We start from the raw sequence: 19,434 nt of genomic DNA on the forward strand, positions 1-19,434 counted from the left end.
GTTTGGGGATTTCAGCCCATCCTTGCCGGCATCACAGATTCAGCCCTACACTTGGCGTTTTTGAACAGCCTCAGCCAACATTTTTGGGACAATAACCTCAACATTTTTGATAGCTCTCATCAACGTTTTGCACCAGCACTTCAGCACCAGTAGCATAGCGTTTTTTCAGCAGTTTTCCAGCACCATACTACAGCGTTTTTGCACCTGCAAATTCAGCACTTGAAACCTAGCAAGAGCAGCGTTTCTGGACAGCAGCAGAGCAGCGATTTGTATGACAACAGTCCAGCGTTTTCAGCCATAAGAAAAACAGTGTTTGTTGCACACGAAGGCACAGTAGCAGATAGCGTCGTCCTCATCGGCGTCGTCATCATAGCAGCATTCAGTTTTCAGCCATAGTCTCTTCATCGTCGGCACCACCATCGGCCTTGACCTCGAACCATTTAGATTTGCATCAGCATCTTGCACCAAATTGTGCAATTAATAGTAGACCACTCTCGCCATCGAGTGTCACAAACTGCTAACGTGTCAAAGCCTAAAGAATGGGGCCAACTTACATATGCCGGCCGAGAGGCCTAAACCCTAGCAGAAGCAGAAGCAACAGATAGAAGAAAGCAGCACATTTCCGTCGGATTGCTGACGTGGCAGATGTACGGATTTCCAAAAATCACGCTGGCTGATGACTCGGCATACTATACAGATTTCCGCGTTTTGCGTTGGCTGATGACATGGCAAGCTGTACGGATTTCCGTAAATTACGCTGGCAGCTTTTGGCATTGCTTTTTGGACCAGAAGCTTTTGAGTTTTAAAAGCTTTTTATTGTAACTGCTTTTCAGGCCAAGGGCCTTTAAATATGAGGTGAAGGCTCATTCTCTTGCATGCTTCTTGGAGAAGGTGCAGAGTCTGGAGTACCGGCTTGTACCGTATTGATGCAATATAAAGAAATACCGAAAGGGGCGCCAAGGTTTGGGGCCAATACTCTCTGGGATGGAATTCCGCCACTCCGTGTCGCGTGTCGTCTCTCTCTTTCAGTTCAGTTGCTAAAAGTCTCTCTGGGGTGGAATTCCGCCACTCCGTGTCGCATGTCGTCTCTCTCTTTCAGTTCAGCTGCTATTGAAGTGCTAAAAGTCTGTTCAGTCTGTTCTTTTCTATTGGCACGTGGTGCCCGTCTTGTGACATCGAGAGTGGGGTCCTTGGAGGAGTGTTTGACAACGTCCTGGTGTCATATTCTCTTCTCTCTCCATCTCTCAGTCTCAGCACCTTCATTTACAGTGTTTATCCACTTTGTTTGTGATCACTTGCACTCTCTCATTAAAGCACGGAAGGCTCTCCCTTCCCTAAGAACAAGGAACCTTGAGCACAGTTCAGAGCACTATCTTGAGCAAAGTTCAAGATTCACTTCCGTTACACCTTACATTGTTATCAGAGCTTTGGCAGTGTTCTGTATCACTCAAGGAAAGAACCACAAGAATTTTTTTGCTTGTTGTGGTCGCACGAGCCCAAGTTCGCTTGGGCGTTTCGATTCCTAATCGTGTTTTTGAAGAGTGACATGAATCCCAAGAAAGAAGGGCTTGTCCAGCCTCCCCTTGTGCCTCTTTTCACTCATTGAGAGCGGACCGTGCACTTAGCGGCCGGCCAATCGATGTGACCTTGGTGTGAGTGCAAGGCCGCCAAGGGGTGCGCCCGTGGAAAAGAGCAAAACTCGGGTGAAGGGAAGATCCTTCTCTAGCACAAATTGCAAGCGAAAGAAGAACCTCAAGAACTCAAGAACCTCAAGACCCCAAGACCCTCAAGAACCCAAGACCCACAAGAACTTAAGAACCAAGAACACAGTGTATAGTCATTACCCGAAGCGGAATAGATACTTCGCATGGAGGTGGTCAGCATGGGAGTGGTGCAGAAGAGTTTTCCCCACCATGAGGTTTTCCCGACCCTCCCCCTTCCCCATCTACGCCACGGATATAACCAAATCCTATGGAGGCATTGGTCAAGTCGATGATGGAGATGATGGCAAAACAACAAGAAACGAATCGCGTTGTGATGGCACAACTAGAAAGAAAAGCAGAATGACAAGAAGCCTTGGAGCGTGAGCGTGATCAAGCGCGCTTGGCGGCTAAAGAAAGACAGGCAGAGCGTGCAGCCAAGCGTAAATGACGCATGCAAGAGTTGGTACGACATGTTCTAGCCTCGAAGTCCGAGCCAACCAAAGATGTTGGCAGTTCATCAAGTGGCGCAAGCCGACATTCGGACTCCAACAACCCAGTCACAAAGAAGATCCAGTTCAGTAAGTATGATGGTAAGATAGATGCTACGGTTATTCATTCTTGGTTGCATCAATTTAATGCTTATTTTGTGACAACTAACAAGACAGGAAATAGCAAGGTTTTGACGACAGCTATGTGCCTTGCCGGTGATGCCATCAATTGGTACCACGCATGGCAAGAGGCACAGTTAGCCACGCACCTAGAGGAAGCCAACGATTTCACGCCCCTTTCCTTCAATTGGGCCGATTTCCAAGACAAGCTCAAGGCGCGGTTTATGCCACCTCAGTACCTCACACGATTGAAGGATGATTGGCACAGTCTCAAGCAAAATGGTATGCCAGTTATGTCTTTCTCTAATTGTGTTTTGTAGCTAGCCACCCAATTACGCAAGTCGGATGATGAGCGCAAAGAGACATTCCTTTATGGATTGGACGAGTATATCAAGTATGATGTTGAGGTGCTCGATCTAATCGATCTCAACAAGGCGGTAGCGATTACTCTCACACAGGAGATGAAGCACAACAAGAGAAAGCCTAAGGAAACCAAGACTTTGACAAGTATCTCTCAGACCTCGCAGTACCCTCAGAACAGTAAGAATGGTAAGAATGGTAAGAACGGTAACTCTTCTAACCAATCTTCCAATAGTCACTCAAAAAAAAACTCTTCTAATGAACCTAAGGGTAAGGCTAACATAATTGCTAAACCTAAGCTCACTCCATATGAAAAGGTAGCACAAGGAATTCTAGGAGGATACATCACGTCCGGAAGAGCAAAGCACTTATTCTAAGGAAGATCGTTGTTTTCATTGTCACATTAAGGGTCGCATAAAAAGAACATGTCCTAATCTTAACTCTAATGAATCTAAAGAATCCGCAGAACCCACTTTCTCTGTCAACGCAATAAATGAGAACACGAGTGTGCCCCAAGTGTCTCATGACCCTCCCATTAATGAGTCTCTCATTAAATGTTATGGTCATATGACGGGGCATCGCTCCCGGTATGGACTCTCTCATCACGAAGGAGTGCCTTGACATGTTGTTTACAATTCAACAAGCTGCTTTCTTTAGAAAATTTTTGGTCTCTCCTCTCTCAGGATGTGATATGATTTTGGGCATTCGATGGTTTCGTGAGCATAACCCTCTCATTGATTGGGCGGAAAATACGTTCACTTTCAATGCCAAAAGTGACTCTCCCATTGTCATTCGTGGAGAGCAAGTTGTTCATTCTTCATCTCTCATTTCTAATGTGCAAGCGAAGATTGAACGGATTCTGGACAAGGAGACTCTTTCAGTCTCTTCTTTGCAGGATTTTCATGATAATGATGAGCATGATGATTTGAATGACAATGAAAAGCATGATGATCACGATGTGATTTCTCACAAGCATGATGATTTGTATGATCAAGACGTGATTGTTCACAAGGATGATAGTTTAGTTGATGCTTTTTCTAGCGAAGCTAATCTCGTTGCAGATTCGATCAATCACGAAGAATCGATCTTGGCTTTCGAGTCGAGGTCCACAGCACCTCCCCAAGCAGAATCCATTAAACAAGACGAACCGATCTTGGCTCTCGAGGCTAGGTCCAAAGAACCCCCACAAGAAGTACTATGTGTTCGCATGATTAGTCAGCACGCATTATTCGAGTGTTTTATTCGTGGTCGTTTCCTGTATTTTAGTCAGCGTTTTTATGTGATCCCTTTTCCTAGGCATGGCATATTGTACGTTGAGCACGTTTCACTCATGAATGAGCACGGATGTATGCGGATTATTCATGAAAAGCTGAAAAGTATGCATTCAAGGAAGTCACATTCCATGTCTCTTCCTTGGCGCGACACAGTTGTAGAAAGAGCACAAGAAAGTATGAGCACCAAGCATGGGCATTTCCGTTGTGAATTGCCACAGTTGATTGATTTAGATCAGAAAGACAAGATTCGATCTCAATGTTTGCGTGTGTGTGGTAAACGGTTTGGCGCTCTCTCTATTTGTTCATCTACATTACATGCACAGTCTTTGAGGCAGACGAGATCTTTCCCAGTCACTTTACATGAAACAGTGTCTACTAAGACACTTTATGGCCTCTGTCTGTTTTGCAAGCGTAATCGAGGGCAATTACAGTTCTTTCAAGAGGGGGGTATGTCACAAACTGATGACGTGGCAGTGCCGGGACACACTCTCAATTGATGACATGGCTGATGGTACGGATCTCCACCAATCCATGTGACTGGCTGTTGTACGGAATCCCGTGATTCGCGTTAACTGGCTGACGTGGCAGTAAAGAATCCTCCGATTCGCGTTGACTGGATGTTGACGTGGCAATGCGTACGGATTTTTGCTTTTCATGCTCGCAGGCAGTACGGATTTCCGCAGCTTATGCTGACTACTTTTTGTTGGCAGATTTTAGCCAATGAGGTTTTTGGGCCATATTGCTTTTGATATCAATGCTTTTGGGGCTCTGCTTTTAGCAACCCTTGTAAATCTTTATAAGTAACCTAAGGGGCTCACTCTACAGAGCATCTAGGCGCAGAGTCTGAGAGCGAGCACCCGCGGGTCGGTTGTACTTCGCTCAAAGATTAATATAAAAGAAACACCGAAAGGGGCGCCAATCTCTGGCGACAGTACCTCTTGGCACGGAACTATGCCGGGCTGTGCCGCCTTTCTTTTGATTTGTGAAGTGTTTTGAAGTGAATCTCTGATGTGTCGCGGTAGAATCTTGACTTAAGGTGACCAAGTTTGTTGCAAGACTCCTCTAATCTAGCATCCAAAAAACCCATCCAAAGTAGGGATCCCTCAAGAAAACTCCAGTCTGGACTCTGCTCTGTCATGAATTTCTCAGAATTGAGAAGGAGAATCCCCAACGGCATATGGCATGACGCAGCCCACTCTACTGCCAGATGAAACCAAAACAAATTCTTCAGAATACACCAACATTTAAAGAAGAGAGAGCTATGCGTAAAGTCCTACAAAAAAGGACGCAATTTAACACTATTCACTTCGGCCAATCTGTTATAAATTGAAGAGAGTAGTGTGATGGGCCGCCTATTATGTCCCGCTCACAGGAGAGGGGATCTAACCTAGACGCCGTCGGGATGGGCTGCTAGTGTCCGAGTGAACGTAGTGTGAAACCGGCCAATGTGGCCGGCCATTATTATAAAAGGGAGGCCAAGGCCTCATTTGTAGTTATCGACCCCCCATTGGCAGAGTGCCAGTGGTTAGCTTGCGAGGCTAGGAGTACGAGAGGTCACCTCGAGGAGGTAAGGCGGGTTGGTTTTCCGAAGCGTGTCTGTAGGCGGCCTGTGTAGCCCACTCCTTGGGTTCGTTTCATGGTATCAGAGCCGACTTGGCTGGTTAGAGTCGAATAATCACTATTTCATGCAAGTTTTGATGAAATAACCGTTTAATTGATAATTTTCTTCTCATGAGCATGTTTGCAGGTGAAATTTAATGTGCTTCTCGCTGATTTTGTATAAAATTCAGCAATTTAGCAGTTGGAAGTGCTGAAAATCAATGGATTTTTATTGCTTTTGCTGATTTTTGATGAGAATCAATGACTTATTCATTGATTTGCTGACTAAATTCAGCGAACAGAAGCTTTAATCTTTCTCTGTGCTCCTCTTCTGTGCGAAGTACAAAGACAGAGAGAGAGAGAGAGAGAGAGAGAGAGAGAGAGAGAGAGAGAGAGAGAGAGAGAGAGAGAGAGAGAGAGAGAGAGAGAGAGAGAGAGAGAGAGAGAGAGAGAGAGAGAGAGAGACCTCTCTGAGCGGCCTGGTCACTTGGGGTTTTTTTTAAAGTATGGTTTGAAACCTGTAGTTTATTAAGACTCACTAACAAAGACTAGAAAGTTTGCAAAGAATTCAGTTTTTGGCTCTGTTGCTTCTCTCCCACCGCTCCTCTCTCTCACCCGCTCGCACTCCCGCGCTCCCGCCATCACTTGCTTGACTTTGGACGATTACGCCAACGCATAGCGCTCTTCGAAGTTCAACTTTTCGCGATCAAAAAGTGTAGAAAAGGCCCAGTTTCGCTTGAAATTTTCAGTTTTTCACACATTTCGCCATGGATTCCTCCAACTCGGATGCGCAGCGTGACGACGCGCCAGGTAACATTCAAATTCCGTTTACGCATGCTCTATACACATGGATTACAAGTACTTTCTAGAACTTCGACCAGCGTGTTTCCGTTCAGAAAACGCAAACATTAAAACGAAAATTCGCTTGGCCTCTCTCAAAGGGGCCGTGCAAGGGCTTGATTCTCGGCTTACTACTCTGGAAAATACGGTTCAATCGATGACTGTGCGTATTTCTGAGGACGGAACCCATCTCCAACAACTGCAGACGCAGGTTGCTGCTTTTGGGCGTTCACAAGGTGGTCCAACTGCCACGATTCCGTACAAAACCACTAATTTCTCGGGAGAAGAAGCGTTCACCTTCTACAAGGTGGATTCCGGGCACGCTGTGCGCTGGGATTACCATTGGGCCTTAATCAAGGACAAAGCCCCAACTGATGTCGAGGATGCAGTGGCAAAGGCCAGGACGTTCCATTTGATAAATGGAGCGATCTATGAGAAGAAAAGAACTTCAGACCATCAATCCGGTGAGGGCGCTTCAAGGAGCGAACCCCAATTCCAGCAAAAGTCCAAATCATCGCCGAGATCTTCTCAGGAGAAGAAGAAAGCCAAAAATGCTTCAATTGCTGATTCAGTGAAGAAGGGGGCTTACTTCGGATGTGGCCAAACATGTCACCAAATCAAGGATTGCCCCAACAACAAGACAAAGAAACCGCAAGGTTGTCCTTCGGTTCAAATTCACGAGATCTCACGTAACTCTGATGTCATTCAAGTTAAAATCCATCATTTAGCGCACAGTTCATGCACTAATTGTACTTTTAGCACCAAAGTGTTTGATAAGCACGATCTTCTCCGTTTCCCTGGGAAGATCAATGGTCACGACGTGACCGTACTCGTTTAGCTCAGACAATTTTGTGGATGTAAAATTGGTGCAGAAACTGAGACTGCGGACGCGAAACAGTGACCATGAGTATCGCGTGACGATGCTCGTGGCAAGAATATGGATGTATGGAATTAGATGGTTCCAAATTTGTCGCTCGAGCTAGCTGACTACTAAAAGAACCTAGATTTCCACATCATGCGCCTAGTAAACAAGACTCATTGTATATAGACTATGTACATCACTCTCTTGTTTTTGTTAAGCAGGACATGCCTCATGTATATGTGTCGCTTTGTAATCACATTTCTGTAAATAATGGTTTTGCAATACCAGTTGTTATTGTTTTGAAAATGTATAAAGATACAAAGTCTTTTGATGTTGACTTTTATCAATGTGTACCATCTGCTTGGTTTAATTCATTAGTGCTTGGTACTTCTGTCACTGAATTTCGTAAAAATGTTTCATGTTGTTGTGTTGAACTTACGGATTCCAATGAATCCAACCTTATCCGAGAAATCATGACTAATTTCAAGGATGTTTCCTCCGATGATCTACCTCCTGGCTTGCCGCCTTCGAGAGGACTCATGGCATTGAGTTGGTGGCCGGTAGTCAACCCTTCTCAAAGCAACCCTATCAGTTTAGTAAAACCGAGGAGGACAAGATTCAGCGGCAGCTGAAAGATTATCTCGATAGAGGGGAGCGACAATGTTACTTTCTCCGAAGAAGGATAACACTATGCGTTTTTGCGTAGATTACAAGGGGTTGAATAAGCTTACTGTCAAAAACAAGTATCCGCTCCCGCGTATGGGCAATCTGATAGATCGACTCCATGAGGCATTGTATTTTACGAAGATAGACCTGCGCTCAGGCTATCACCAAATACGGATCAAACTGGAAGATGTTCCCAAAACGGGTTTCCATACGCGTTATGGTCAGTATGAGTTTTTCGTCTTGCCTTTTGGTTTGACCAATGCTCCAACCACGTTTCAGCAGATGATGAATAATCTGTTGAGACCATTTTTAGGCAGCTTCGTTGTTGTATTTCTCAATGACATCTTGATCTACAGTCGAAGTTTATCTGAGCACTTAGCGTATATACGCAATGTTCTCAAGGTACTGAGAACTGAGAATCTTTATGCTAAGGCTTCTAACTGTGAATTCTTTAAGAAAGAGCTTCTGTACTTGGGTCACATCATTACTCACGATGTAATTCGTGTTGACCCTGAAAAGTTGGATAAAGTGCGAAATTGGCCCATTCTGAAGAATGTGCGCCAAGTGAAGTCCTCTTTAAGCTTTACAAGATTCTTTCGCAAATTTATCAAGGATTACTCTAGAGTTGTTTTGCTCCGCTTACGCAACTTTTAAAAGGAGGGGTGAAAGGGCCGAAGACTTCAAGTCCTCACCGTAAAGGTAACCCCCCTGTTGTCTGGAATGAGCGTCATCGACGAGAGCTTTCGGACACTAAAGCACTTGGTGACTATTGCGCCAATATTGCACATTGTGGATCCTAGCAAACCGTTTGTGGTTGAAATGGATGCTAGTGATTATGCCATTGGTGCGGCGTTATACCAGGATGGACGTCCTGTTGCGTTTGAAAGTAAGAAACTTTCTGACGCTAGGATGCGTTATCCAACGTATGAGAAGGAGCTTTACGCCGTAGTCCACGCCTTGAGGACATGGCGACACTACTTGTATGGCTCTACGTTTGCTGCATGGACAGACCATCACTCTTTGCGCTATGTCAGGGTGATCTCAGAGGTCAGAAGGCTAGATGGGTTGAGCTTATGCAAGAGTTTGACTTTGAGATCTGTTATATAAAAGGATTCAGCAATCGAGTTGCTGACGCACTCAACAGGATTCCTGAAGTTAATGCCTTGTCTATGGCTGAAATCTCGACGGATTTCTATCTCTCTCTCCGACGGCTATGTCGTTCAGATAGCAATTTGGCAATATATGGAACGAGATCGAAGCGGGGCATGTACAGGCTTGGGTGGTCCGGAGACCCAAGTGAGTCTTGTCGGAGAGACGAGACAACGACAATATTCCATTAGAGGTGGACTATTGTTCAAAAATGGAAAAGTCTACGTGCCGGAAATCGATGAGGTTCGACAAAGGATTTTGTTTGAATGCCACGATGTTCCTAGCGCTGGGCACCCAGGCATCCAGAGAACTTTGGCTTTGGTTAAGCAATATTTCTATTGGCCAAGGATGCGCTCTTACATAGAGAGCTATGTGAAGAGATGCGCTCAATGTCAAGTCAATAAGGCAGAGCACCTTAAGAAAGCTGACCTGCTACATCCATTGGAAATCCCGAATGCCAAGTGGCAGAGTACTTCCATGGGCTTCATCGTTGGTTTGCCAAATACTAGTCGGGGCAATGACGCCATTTGGGTTGTGGTCGATAGACTCACAAAAATGGGGAAGTTTATACCAACGAAGTCGATAGTAAAAAGCCACGAGTTCGCGGTAGACTAGCTTTATAAGTTGTATGGTCTGCCAGAGGATATCGTCAGTGATTGAGATACTAAGTTCACTGGCCGATTTTAGCGAGATGTGTTTGCTCCAGAGTTACCAGGGAACGGGTATTTCCTTGCTTGGAACGCCGGAACGGCATTCCGGCAGGTCGGCAGTGAATGGAACGCCCCGGAACGGACTGCTGTTCCGACAGTCGGGGTCTTACCGGAACGGCCGGCCGGAACGCGTTCGGAACGGGGCCGGAACGGCGGAACGGACGGAGCATCCGGAACGGCAGAACTGCAACGGATATAAACGGGCAGAAATTTGAAAATTTCTAACGTTTAGAAAACGGGCAGTAAGCCCTCAAAAGCTATATATTGCCAAGCCTTCACACCCTTTTCCTTCACAAGCTCTCAAGCTCTCTTGCTCTCAAGCTCTCTTGCAAGTTGCTCTAGCCTCTCAACTTGCAAGCTCTATTGCTCTTGAGTCTCTAGCTCTCAAGGCTCATTGCTCAAGCTTCAATCTCTCAAGCTCTCAAGCTACCAACTTCCAAGCTCTCAAGCTCTCAACCTACCAAGCTCTCAAGCTCTCAAGCATCAAGCTCTCAAGCTCTCTCTTGCTCTCGAGTCTCAAGGCTTTAAGCCTCAAGCTCTCTCGAGTCTCCTTCCAATTTCCATCATCTAGATTCCATGGCCTCTTCTTCTCGTTCAACCCCCTCCGTTCATGCGGGCAACACTCAAAAGGCGAAGGAATGGTCATGGTGGGATGAAGTGACCTCGGAGGGCACCTTGTCGGCGGCGGGAGGTTCTCGTGCATGGGCATGCAAGCTATGCTCCTACACACGGAAAGGGGGGCATGACAAAGTGAGGGCACACTTTCTTCAAGTGCCGGGACATGAGGTGAGATTTTGCTCCAACGTAACCATCGAGAAGAGGAAGGACCTCGAGAAAAAGGATCGGCAATTCAACCACAAAGCCAAGCCCGCACGCAAAGGTATTGATCCAAAGACCCTCATTTTCCCTTCTTCCTCTCTACCCGGTGTAGGTGTTGGTGCATCTTCGCAAGGTCCAAAACGTCGCCAAAGGACCCTTGCCACCTCTTGGGACCCAAAGAAAGGAAGAGGTGGATGCGGCCGTGGTTCGATTCTTCTATCACGACCATATCCCATTTGTCGCGGCGAGGTATGTTCATTGTTTTATGATTTATCAATCTTCTCTCTCATTTCTTCCGTTATCATCGTTTCCACTTTTTTGATACTAACCTCTTCTATGTTTGATCGAAATAGGTCGGAGTATTGGAAAGTCATGGTGCAACGGATAGGAGAGTATGGCACCGGCTATGTGCCGCCATCTTCAGAGGCTCTCCGAACCACCTTGCTCGATCGAGAGAAGGCTATCGTGGAGCAAGCAACCCTCAACATTCAACGTCTTTGGGCAAAACATGGCGTTTCCCTCATTGCCGACGGATGGAGTGATACAAGGAAGAGATCTATCCATGGTCTCGTCGCATACTCCAGTGGAGAGATGTACTTTGTGCACACTCATGATGCCACTGAGAGTGGCAAGTCCGCCGATGTCCTCTCTGCAGAGTGGACAACGGCCATAGAAACCATCGGTGAGCAACACGTGGTGGCCTTTGTCACAGATGGGGAGGCATCAAATAGGGCAGCAGCAGCTATCATAGAGGGCCACTATCCGCATGTGACAGTGTGCTTTTGCATGGCACACTGCTTGAACAACCTTCTAAAAGACATCGGCAAGCTAGACTGGATTGCTCCAGTCATTGCTGATGCAATGAAGATGGTTACTTTCATCGGCAATCACAACTTGGTTCGGAGTGAGTACCTCAAGAGGTCGGGCGGCAAAGTGCTTCTAAAGTATTCAGATACCCGCTTCGCATTCAACTTTCTTCTTGTGCGCAGGCTGTCTGAATGTCAAAATGCGGTCCGACAGGTCTTCATCAGTGATGAGTTCACCACCTCCCCCTATGCAAAGACAGTTGCAGGGATTTTGTGCAAGGATAAGGTAGAGGATCTTGAGTTCTGGAAGGAGCTCAAGAGTCTAGATGCACAGGTAAAACCGGTGGTTCATTTGCTTCGAGTTCTGGATGGCATGGATCCTTGCATTGGCAAGATTTATGAGACAATGGACCGCATGATTGAGCAGCTTGCACAGCTTGAGCCGAACGCAGAGCGATATGAGGAGATCCATGTGCTTTGCAGCTCGAGGTGGAATTCATATGCCTCTCCTTTACACGGGGCAGCGTACATGGTGGATCCAGAGTTCCAGGGTGCAGGGCAAGAGACAGATAGGGAAGTCATGAACCAATTTACAGAGATCTTAAACAAGATGGTTCTAGACAGAGATGGGCGATGCATTGTCAGAGATCAGCTGAGACAGTACAGAGAGATGCGGGGGTCATTTGGCAGTCCAGATGCTCAGATTGATCGCAGGAAAATAGGTTCAGTGCTTTGGTGGGAGGACTATGGCTATGATGGCCCTGAGCTTCAGAGATTGGCGATCCGTATTCTCAACCAGTCAGTTAGTACCTCATGCTTGGAGCAATTGTGGAGTACCTTTAGCCACATTGCTTCCAAGAAGAGAAATCGACTTGGAGTGGAGAAGGCTAATGATCTTGTCTTCGTCAGCGCAAATTTGAAAATGCTTTGCAAGAGTACAGACAAACAGACAGATCCTTTTACACAGTGGGAGATGGAGCAAGAGGCTTCTCAGGCGGGTGGAGATGCACATCCACCAACACCAGGTACTTCATCTGTGGCTGAGATCGAGCCGGACCTAAACCTCGATGATGAGGAATGGGAGGATGTGCATGATTTACAGCCGGCTACTACGGATTGGGAGGCCTCTCAGGCTAGTGGCTCTTGAGTCTTGAGTCTTTGCCATTTATCCTTACCTTTTTGTATGGCTGCTTCAGTGCTTGAGCCTTGCCCTCTTTGCCATTTGTAGCTACTAGCATCTTTATGGTATTTGTCACCTTCAGTCTTTTGGTATTGTGGTCACTGAAGTCTGGTTTGAACTTTGCCCCCCTTTGGTTTTTTTGTAGTACCTTGGCCGCTGGCGGCCCTTGAGGCTTGTTACTATGTTAGCCATAATTAATTCCAAAGTGTTATCTCTGACTACTACTCTTGCAATTATTTGAGAGCATTGTGTATGTACTATGGGCATTGTGTTTTCTCATTGTTGTTCATCTGGCTATGTACTTTGAAGTTTGGGCGCCTCACATCCCAATCAAGTCATAATAAGGTTAAATGGTCTTCAAATCGTGTTTTTTGTGGGTATTAGAGTCAAAGTACTCTAATACTACTTGTATTCAAACACATAACGCTAAAAAAAAAAATATTTGGGTGTTTTTTTAGCCTGCCGTTCCGCGCCGTTCCCGTTCCGAGCCCATTCCCGTTCCCCCGTTCCGCAGGGAGGCCCGTCGCCGTTCCTGTTCCGCGTTCCGGGTAACTCTGGTTTGCTCATCTTCGGACGAAGTTGAGTATGTCGTCTTCTAACCATCCTGAGCCGACGGACAAACTGAGAGGATGAATCAGATGTTAGAGGACATGTTGAGAGCCTATGTCTCTCACCAGCAGTCTGATTGGGAAAGGTATCTTTCACAATTAGAGTTTGCCTACAATAGTAGCAAGCACTCTGCTACTAGATTTAGCCCATTCATGCTGATGTATGGATTTGAGCCTAAATCCCGATTGCTTTTGGCTTAGAGATCGAGTCACTACTTATGCTAATCAAAAGAGATCTCCGAACTGGCTAAGGACAGTATAAGATCGGCTCGAGATCGAGTCACTACTTATGCTAATCAAAAGAGATCTCCGAGGACTCTAGAGGTGGGACAATGGGTCTATCTGAAGATACCCAAAGATTTCAAGACCATGAGAACGGGGAAGCATTATAAGCTTTCAGCTAGATATTCTTAGTCACAAAGAAAATTGGCCAAGTTGCCTATAAAATCGCTCTTCCTTCGGATGTTAGTGTACATCCAGTGTTTCATGTCAACCGCCTTAAGAGTAAAATTAGGCGAAACCGACGTTGTTGTGTCTATCGAGGAAAATGTATGGAAAGATATGCAAAATGAGTATTTCCTCAAGAACCAGAGGCAATTTTATATCATCGTACCCGTCATTCGCGCCAAAAGGCTTATGGCATGTACTTAGTTAAATGGAAAAGTCAATCTAAAAGGTTCGCCACTTGGGAATCAATTAGAGCTTTGAAAGCTCAGTATCCCCACTTCATTGATGAGGACATCAATGGTTCACAAAGGGGGACGTATGTTATGTCCCGCTCACAGAAGAGGGGATCTAGCCTAGATGCCGTCGGGATGGGCATCCAATGTCCGGGCAGATGTAGTGTGAAACAGGTCAATGTGGCCGGCCATTATTATAAAAGGGAGGCCAAGGCCTCATTTGCAGTTATCGACCCCCCCACTAGCAGAGTGCCAGTGGTTAGCCGGCGAGGCTAGGACTGTGCGAGGTCACCTCGAGGAGGTGAGGCCGGGTGGTATGGGACACTCGGTCTTACAGGCGCAAGCCTACGTCCTGGAACACTGGCCCCAGCACGGGGGAGCTGCCGGATTGTGGCTATGGTTGTCACGTGGCACATCCAACCCTATGTGTCGGTGGACAAGCTACTTCATAACAAGGGTTCCGTCAATCCAATCAGTCTACATTAGCAAGTGTTCTGGCACTTTTGTGAGTCTGTCCCAGACCGTGCATGTCCAGACACTTAGTGTAGATGCATATCCTCTGGTTGCACACAGCATGATCATAAGCATTCCCATCAGAATCCTTCAGGGGGAGTTTCCAGTGCATTTAGCCTATTTTCCCTATTTTTGACATTTTTCACTTATTATTTTTAAGTGACTTTTGTTAGAGATAGGCAGGGAAAATTGAGTAAGTTTGTATATAAGCAAAACCTAGACTAGCACTAATTGGCAGAAGAGGCAACAGGAGCCAAGCTCAACAGGCAACTTCTCAAGCAAGAACCTTGGTGGTTTCCCCTCCAAGCCAAGATCCCATCCCTGGCGATTCCATCAAGCAGTCCTCCCTAGCGTTTTTCATCACATCGCCCTAGCCTCTCAATACTTGGCGTTTTTCAGCAAGTCTCCACCGCAAGCAGATCAACATCCCTAGTGTTTTTCCCAAGCCTAGCGTTTCCAGATTTGCAGCATTTAGCAATGGCGTTTTCAGCAATGAAGCAACATCAGATTCAGCCTTAAAAGACCTGCAGTTTCAGCTCTAAAAGACCATCAGTTTCAGCCCAAAGGAACATCAGTTTTCAGCCCTAAGACACGCAGATGTTCAGCCATAAAGAGCAGCAAGGGCAGCGTTTTCTTTTGCGTTTTCAGCCGCAGCAGATTTCAGCCCATTAGCGTTTTTGGACAGCAGATAAGGAGTAGCACATTTCAGCCCTTAGATCGGTTTCGCCGTCTGCGTCGTCGTCATCGACGTAGTCTAGACTTGCATCAGTTTCATGCTTTTGTACCAATTTGTGCAATCAATCGTAGACCACTCTCGCCAATGAGAGTGGGGCCTTCGGAGGAGGGTTTTTTTACGTCTCTGGTGTCGTATTCTCTTCTCTCTCTATCTCTCAGTCTCATACACTTGCACGCACAGTGTCCATTCACTATGTTGTGATCATTGCACCCCCTCATTAAGAACGGAAGGCTCTCCCTTCCATAAGAACAAAAAGAAACCTTGTGCACAGTTCGGATCACTCGTCTTGAGCAAAGTTCAAACATTCATTCCGCTGCACCTTACAATGGTCGGGTGGTTCGTCCGACGCGTGTCTGTAGGCGGTCCGTGTAGCCGGGAGATCCATTCCCTGGGTTCATTTCACCGCCATTGTCTCAAACGAGTGGTGTCTTGTCACGTGACACATCCCAACCCTATGTGTCCATGGACAAGCTACACCACAACAGGGTTCGGTCAGTCCGATCAGTTTAGAATAGCAGTGATCTGGCACTTTTGTGAGTCTATTCGTAGACCGTGCATGCCCAGTCACTTAGCATAGATGCATATCCTCCGGTTGCACACAGCATGATCATCGGAATTCCCATCAGAATCCATTAGCATCAGTTAGGGAAATTTTCCAGTGCATTTAGCCTATTTTCCTATTTATTGGGATTTTCACTTATTATTTTTAAGTGACTTTCCTACAAAAGTACGTAGGGCAATTTTGCTAAGTTTCTATATAAGCAAACCCAAGTTAGCACTTTCTGGCAGAAGAGGCAGCAAGAGCACCTTGCTCAACAGGCAACTTCTCAGCAAGACCAACCCCCACGGCTACTCTGGCGTTTTCTCCACAGAAGACCTAGCGTTTTTGCATCAGATCAGCCTTGGCGATTTGTGCACAGCAGATCAGCCCCGGCGTCATCACGACACAGCAGATCAGCCTAGCGTTTTTGCATTTGCAGAACCCCGGCGACAGAAGGACCAATTTCAGCCCCTGGCGTTTTTGGATTTCAGCAGCAAATTAAGACCAGCATTATTCACCTAAAGTGTAGCAGATTCAACCCGTAAAGACCATCAATTTTCAGCCCTAAGAAACCTCATTTTTCAGCCAAGAAAACGCAGCCAAAACAGTCATTTTGAGCCACCGAAACAGTCCCGAAATTCAGCGACTAGAAAATCTCAGATTTCAGCCATCGTCGTCGTCATCGTCATTGTCGTGGTCGTCATCGTCGTCGTCATCGGCATAGACCAAGTTGCATAGTCCATTGCATACGCATTGTACACCTTTGTGCAATCAAAGAATAGACCACTCTCGTCGACGAGAGTGGGGCCTTCGGAGGAGGGTTTTACAACCTCTCGGGTGTCGTATCTCTTCTCTCTCCTTCTCTCAGTCTCATTCACTTGCACGCACAATCCAATCACTTTGTTCGTGACCACAGCACTCTACAAGACGGAAAGCTCTCTCTTTCCCTAAGGAACTAAAAGGAACCTTGAGCAATAAAGATCACTAATCTTGAGAAAATACAACATTCATTCCGCTGCACCTTACATGTCTCCTCCCTTCGGTATAAGAAATATAAGGCCTAAACACATCGACCTCGGCATAAGACCTGTATCAAATATATCCTCATAGCATCTCAAAAGCCACAGCCGTACAACCTCTAGTGAGACCATCATCACCTGGCCAAGAGGAATGGGCTAGATGGGATTGAACAATGGAACTGTTCGTTGTTGTTGAGCGTATGTCCTCTCTCTCTCTCTCTCTCTCTCTCTCTCTCCCCCCCCCCCCCCCCCCCCCGGGCCTTACTTCCCCTCGCTGCCCTCCTCACCTCATGCCTGCCTGCAAACTCCCTCCCTCCCACGTTGCTTTCCCTTGACCTTGCTCACCTAAACTAACCCCCCCCTCCCCCCTTTCTCTGCTGACCGTACCTGTTGATTAGTTTTCTACTCGCCCCCCTCACCATTGACATGTCTTCTTTCTCCTCCACAACAACAAACTGATGGAGACTCTTGCTCCGCCAACGGAACTACGTCGGGCCGTGTCGACTCGATTTAATTGTGATTTGATTCTATGAAGTGTTTTAAGTGAATCTCTCTCTCGTGTCACGACAGATTCTAGACTTGGGGTGTCCAAGTTTGTTACAACTTCTAGCTATGATGTTCAACCCGTGTTATGTATGAGGGCCTACCCAAGACTAGGAGTTTGTCAACTATCATGCCTATCCTAAAGGTAAGAGACCCTATGGAGTCTGGGAACTAACGTACTATTATTATCGGTCACACATTAGCACGGTTGTATGCCTACATTCTCGAGCAGTAGTTGAGCAGATGGACAGAGAGACAAGGTATATGAGCAGCAGGACAAACAGGTTTTAGGAGGGGTTTCTCTACTCTTGCCCACATCCTGACTCTGTGATCCATTATCGAGGAGGGTAGGTCACATTTGAACCAGTTATATTGTAGCTTTGTGGACTTCCGTAAAGCATTTGATATTGTACCTAGAGCTAGATCGATACGGCAATTGTACCCACAAAGCTCATATGGGGGATTATGGCTTTATACAGATCAGTTGTGGGGCAGGTACGCACTCCAGATTTGTTTCCTACATTGTTTGATATGTATGTAGATGAGGTTTCGGATTACATCACGAGACTAGGGGACAGAGGAGCACAGCTAGCAAGAACATGGATCCCACTTTTGTTATATGCTCATGTATTGTGTTGATTTCTAACTTCCCCGAGGGAATGCAGCGCCATTTGGATGCCTTACATGTGTTTGCGGTGGATGGTGGATTGTCTGTCAACCTTGGTAAAACCAAGGTTATAGTGTTAAACACCACACTGTAGTGGGTCAGGAGGTTAGCTCCCACATTTACTTCTGGGCAAGAGATTGTGGAGTGTACAGATGCATAAACATATCTGGGGGTAGTTTTCCATGGGCCAATATTTTAGATGAGGAGAGCAGCAGAGGTTAGATTGACTAGCGCTTATGAAGACTTGAGAGGATGTGATCGTAGGTTCAATTTCAGGAACCTTGAACAAAAATTTGGCTTTTTGATACTCTGGTGACTTCAGCTATGATGTATGGGGTGCAGATTTGGGGGTCCTTAGTTGTTTGTCACGGAAGAGCTGGCAGTACTAATGGATGGAAAGGCCTTTGATATCTATGATTTCCTGGCTGATTAGAGACAAGGCTTCAGTACCTCATGAGATTATTGATTCTCTCTCTCTCTCTCTCTCTCTCTCTCTCTCTCTCTCTCTCTCTCTCTCTCTCTCTCTCTCTCTCTCTCTCTCTCTCTCTCTCTCTCTCTCTGTGTGTGTGTGTGTGTGTGTGTGTGTGTGAATGTGTGCACGTGCACGCGCTCTTGCGACAAATGCTGATTAGGTGAGCCCAGCTGAGAGCAAGAACGGTTCAACCAATATGTGAACATGGGCAGCTCTTGCAAAGTGCTGAAAATGAGGATTACCCATCTGGTAGAGAACCTAATGCTTCGTGGTAAATCTGCAGCTTCAGAAGGCAGCACGCAGGCCATTATGGCTGGCCTATAACCTGTGAAGCCCTAATGACTGCAGTAGGCACCGGTAATTGCTGAAACAAAAAGAGCACCTGTGCTGGTGTTACGCGCAGCAAAGGGAATCCTGCAGACAGCGAAGGCACCTCTCAGCACATGGAGTTGCATGCAGTAGGTTGGTTGCATAGGCTGCATGTCGGAACCATAGAGCAGGGCCATGCGAGCAGGTTCTGCTGCAGATGAAGTCGCGAACAGGGTCATCATTCTCGCAAACCCAAGAACAACCAGCGTGAATCAGATGCTCACACGAATTTGCTGCAAAACAAGTTGCGAGCTGCGTTTGTCACAAACCCTAAAGCAGTCCAGCGTAGATGCCCACGCGAGCAGGTTCTGTGCCAGCTCTCTCTCTCTCTCTCTCTCTCTCTCTCTCTCTCTCTCTCTCTCTCTCTCTCTCTCTCACCTTGGGCTTCTTGTTTTCCCATTCTTCTTCTTCTTCTCTGCATTCCCTTCGTATTTTTGCGTCTCGTTGCTGCATTTTTAAATGTGTCAGCTCTCTCTCTCTCTCTCTCTCTCTCACCTTGGGCTTCTTGTTTTCCCATTCTTCTTCTTCTTCTTTGCATTCCCTTTGTATTTTTGCGTCTCGTTGCTGCATTTTTAAATGTGTCAGCTCTCTCTCTCTCTCTCTCTCTCTCTCTCTCTCTCTCTCACACACACACACACACCTCGGGCTCCCCGAATTCTTCCTCGTATTCTTTGCATTCCCCTTGTATTTTTGTGTCTCTTTGCTGCATA

Source organism: Adiantum capillus-veneris, chromosome 3, assembly GCF_014529385.1.
Source record: "Adiantum capillus-veneris isolate H3 chromosome 3, ASM1452938v2, whole genome shotgun sequence".
Classification (NCBI taxonomy): Eukaryota; Viridiplantae; Streptophyta; class Polypodiopsida; order Polypodiales; family Pteridaceae; genus Adiantum; species Adiantum capillus-veneris.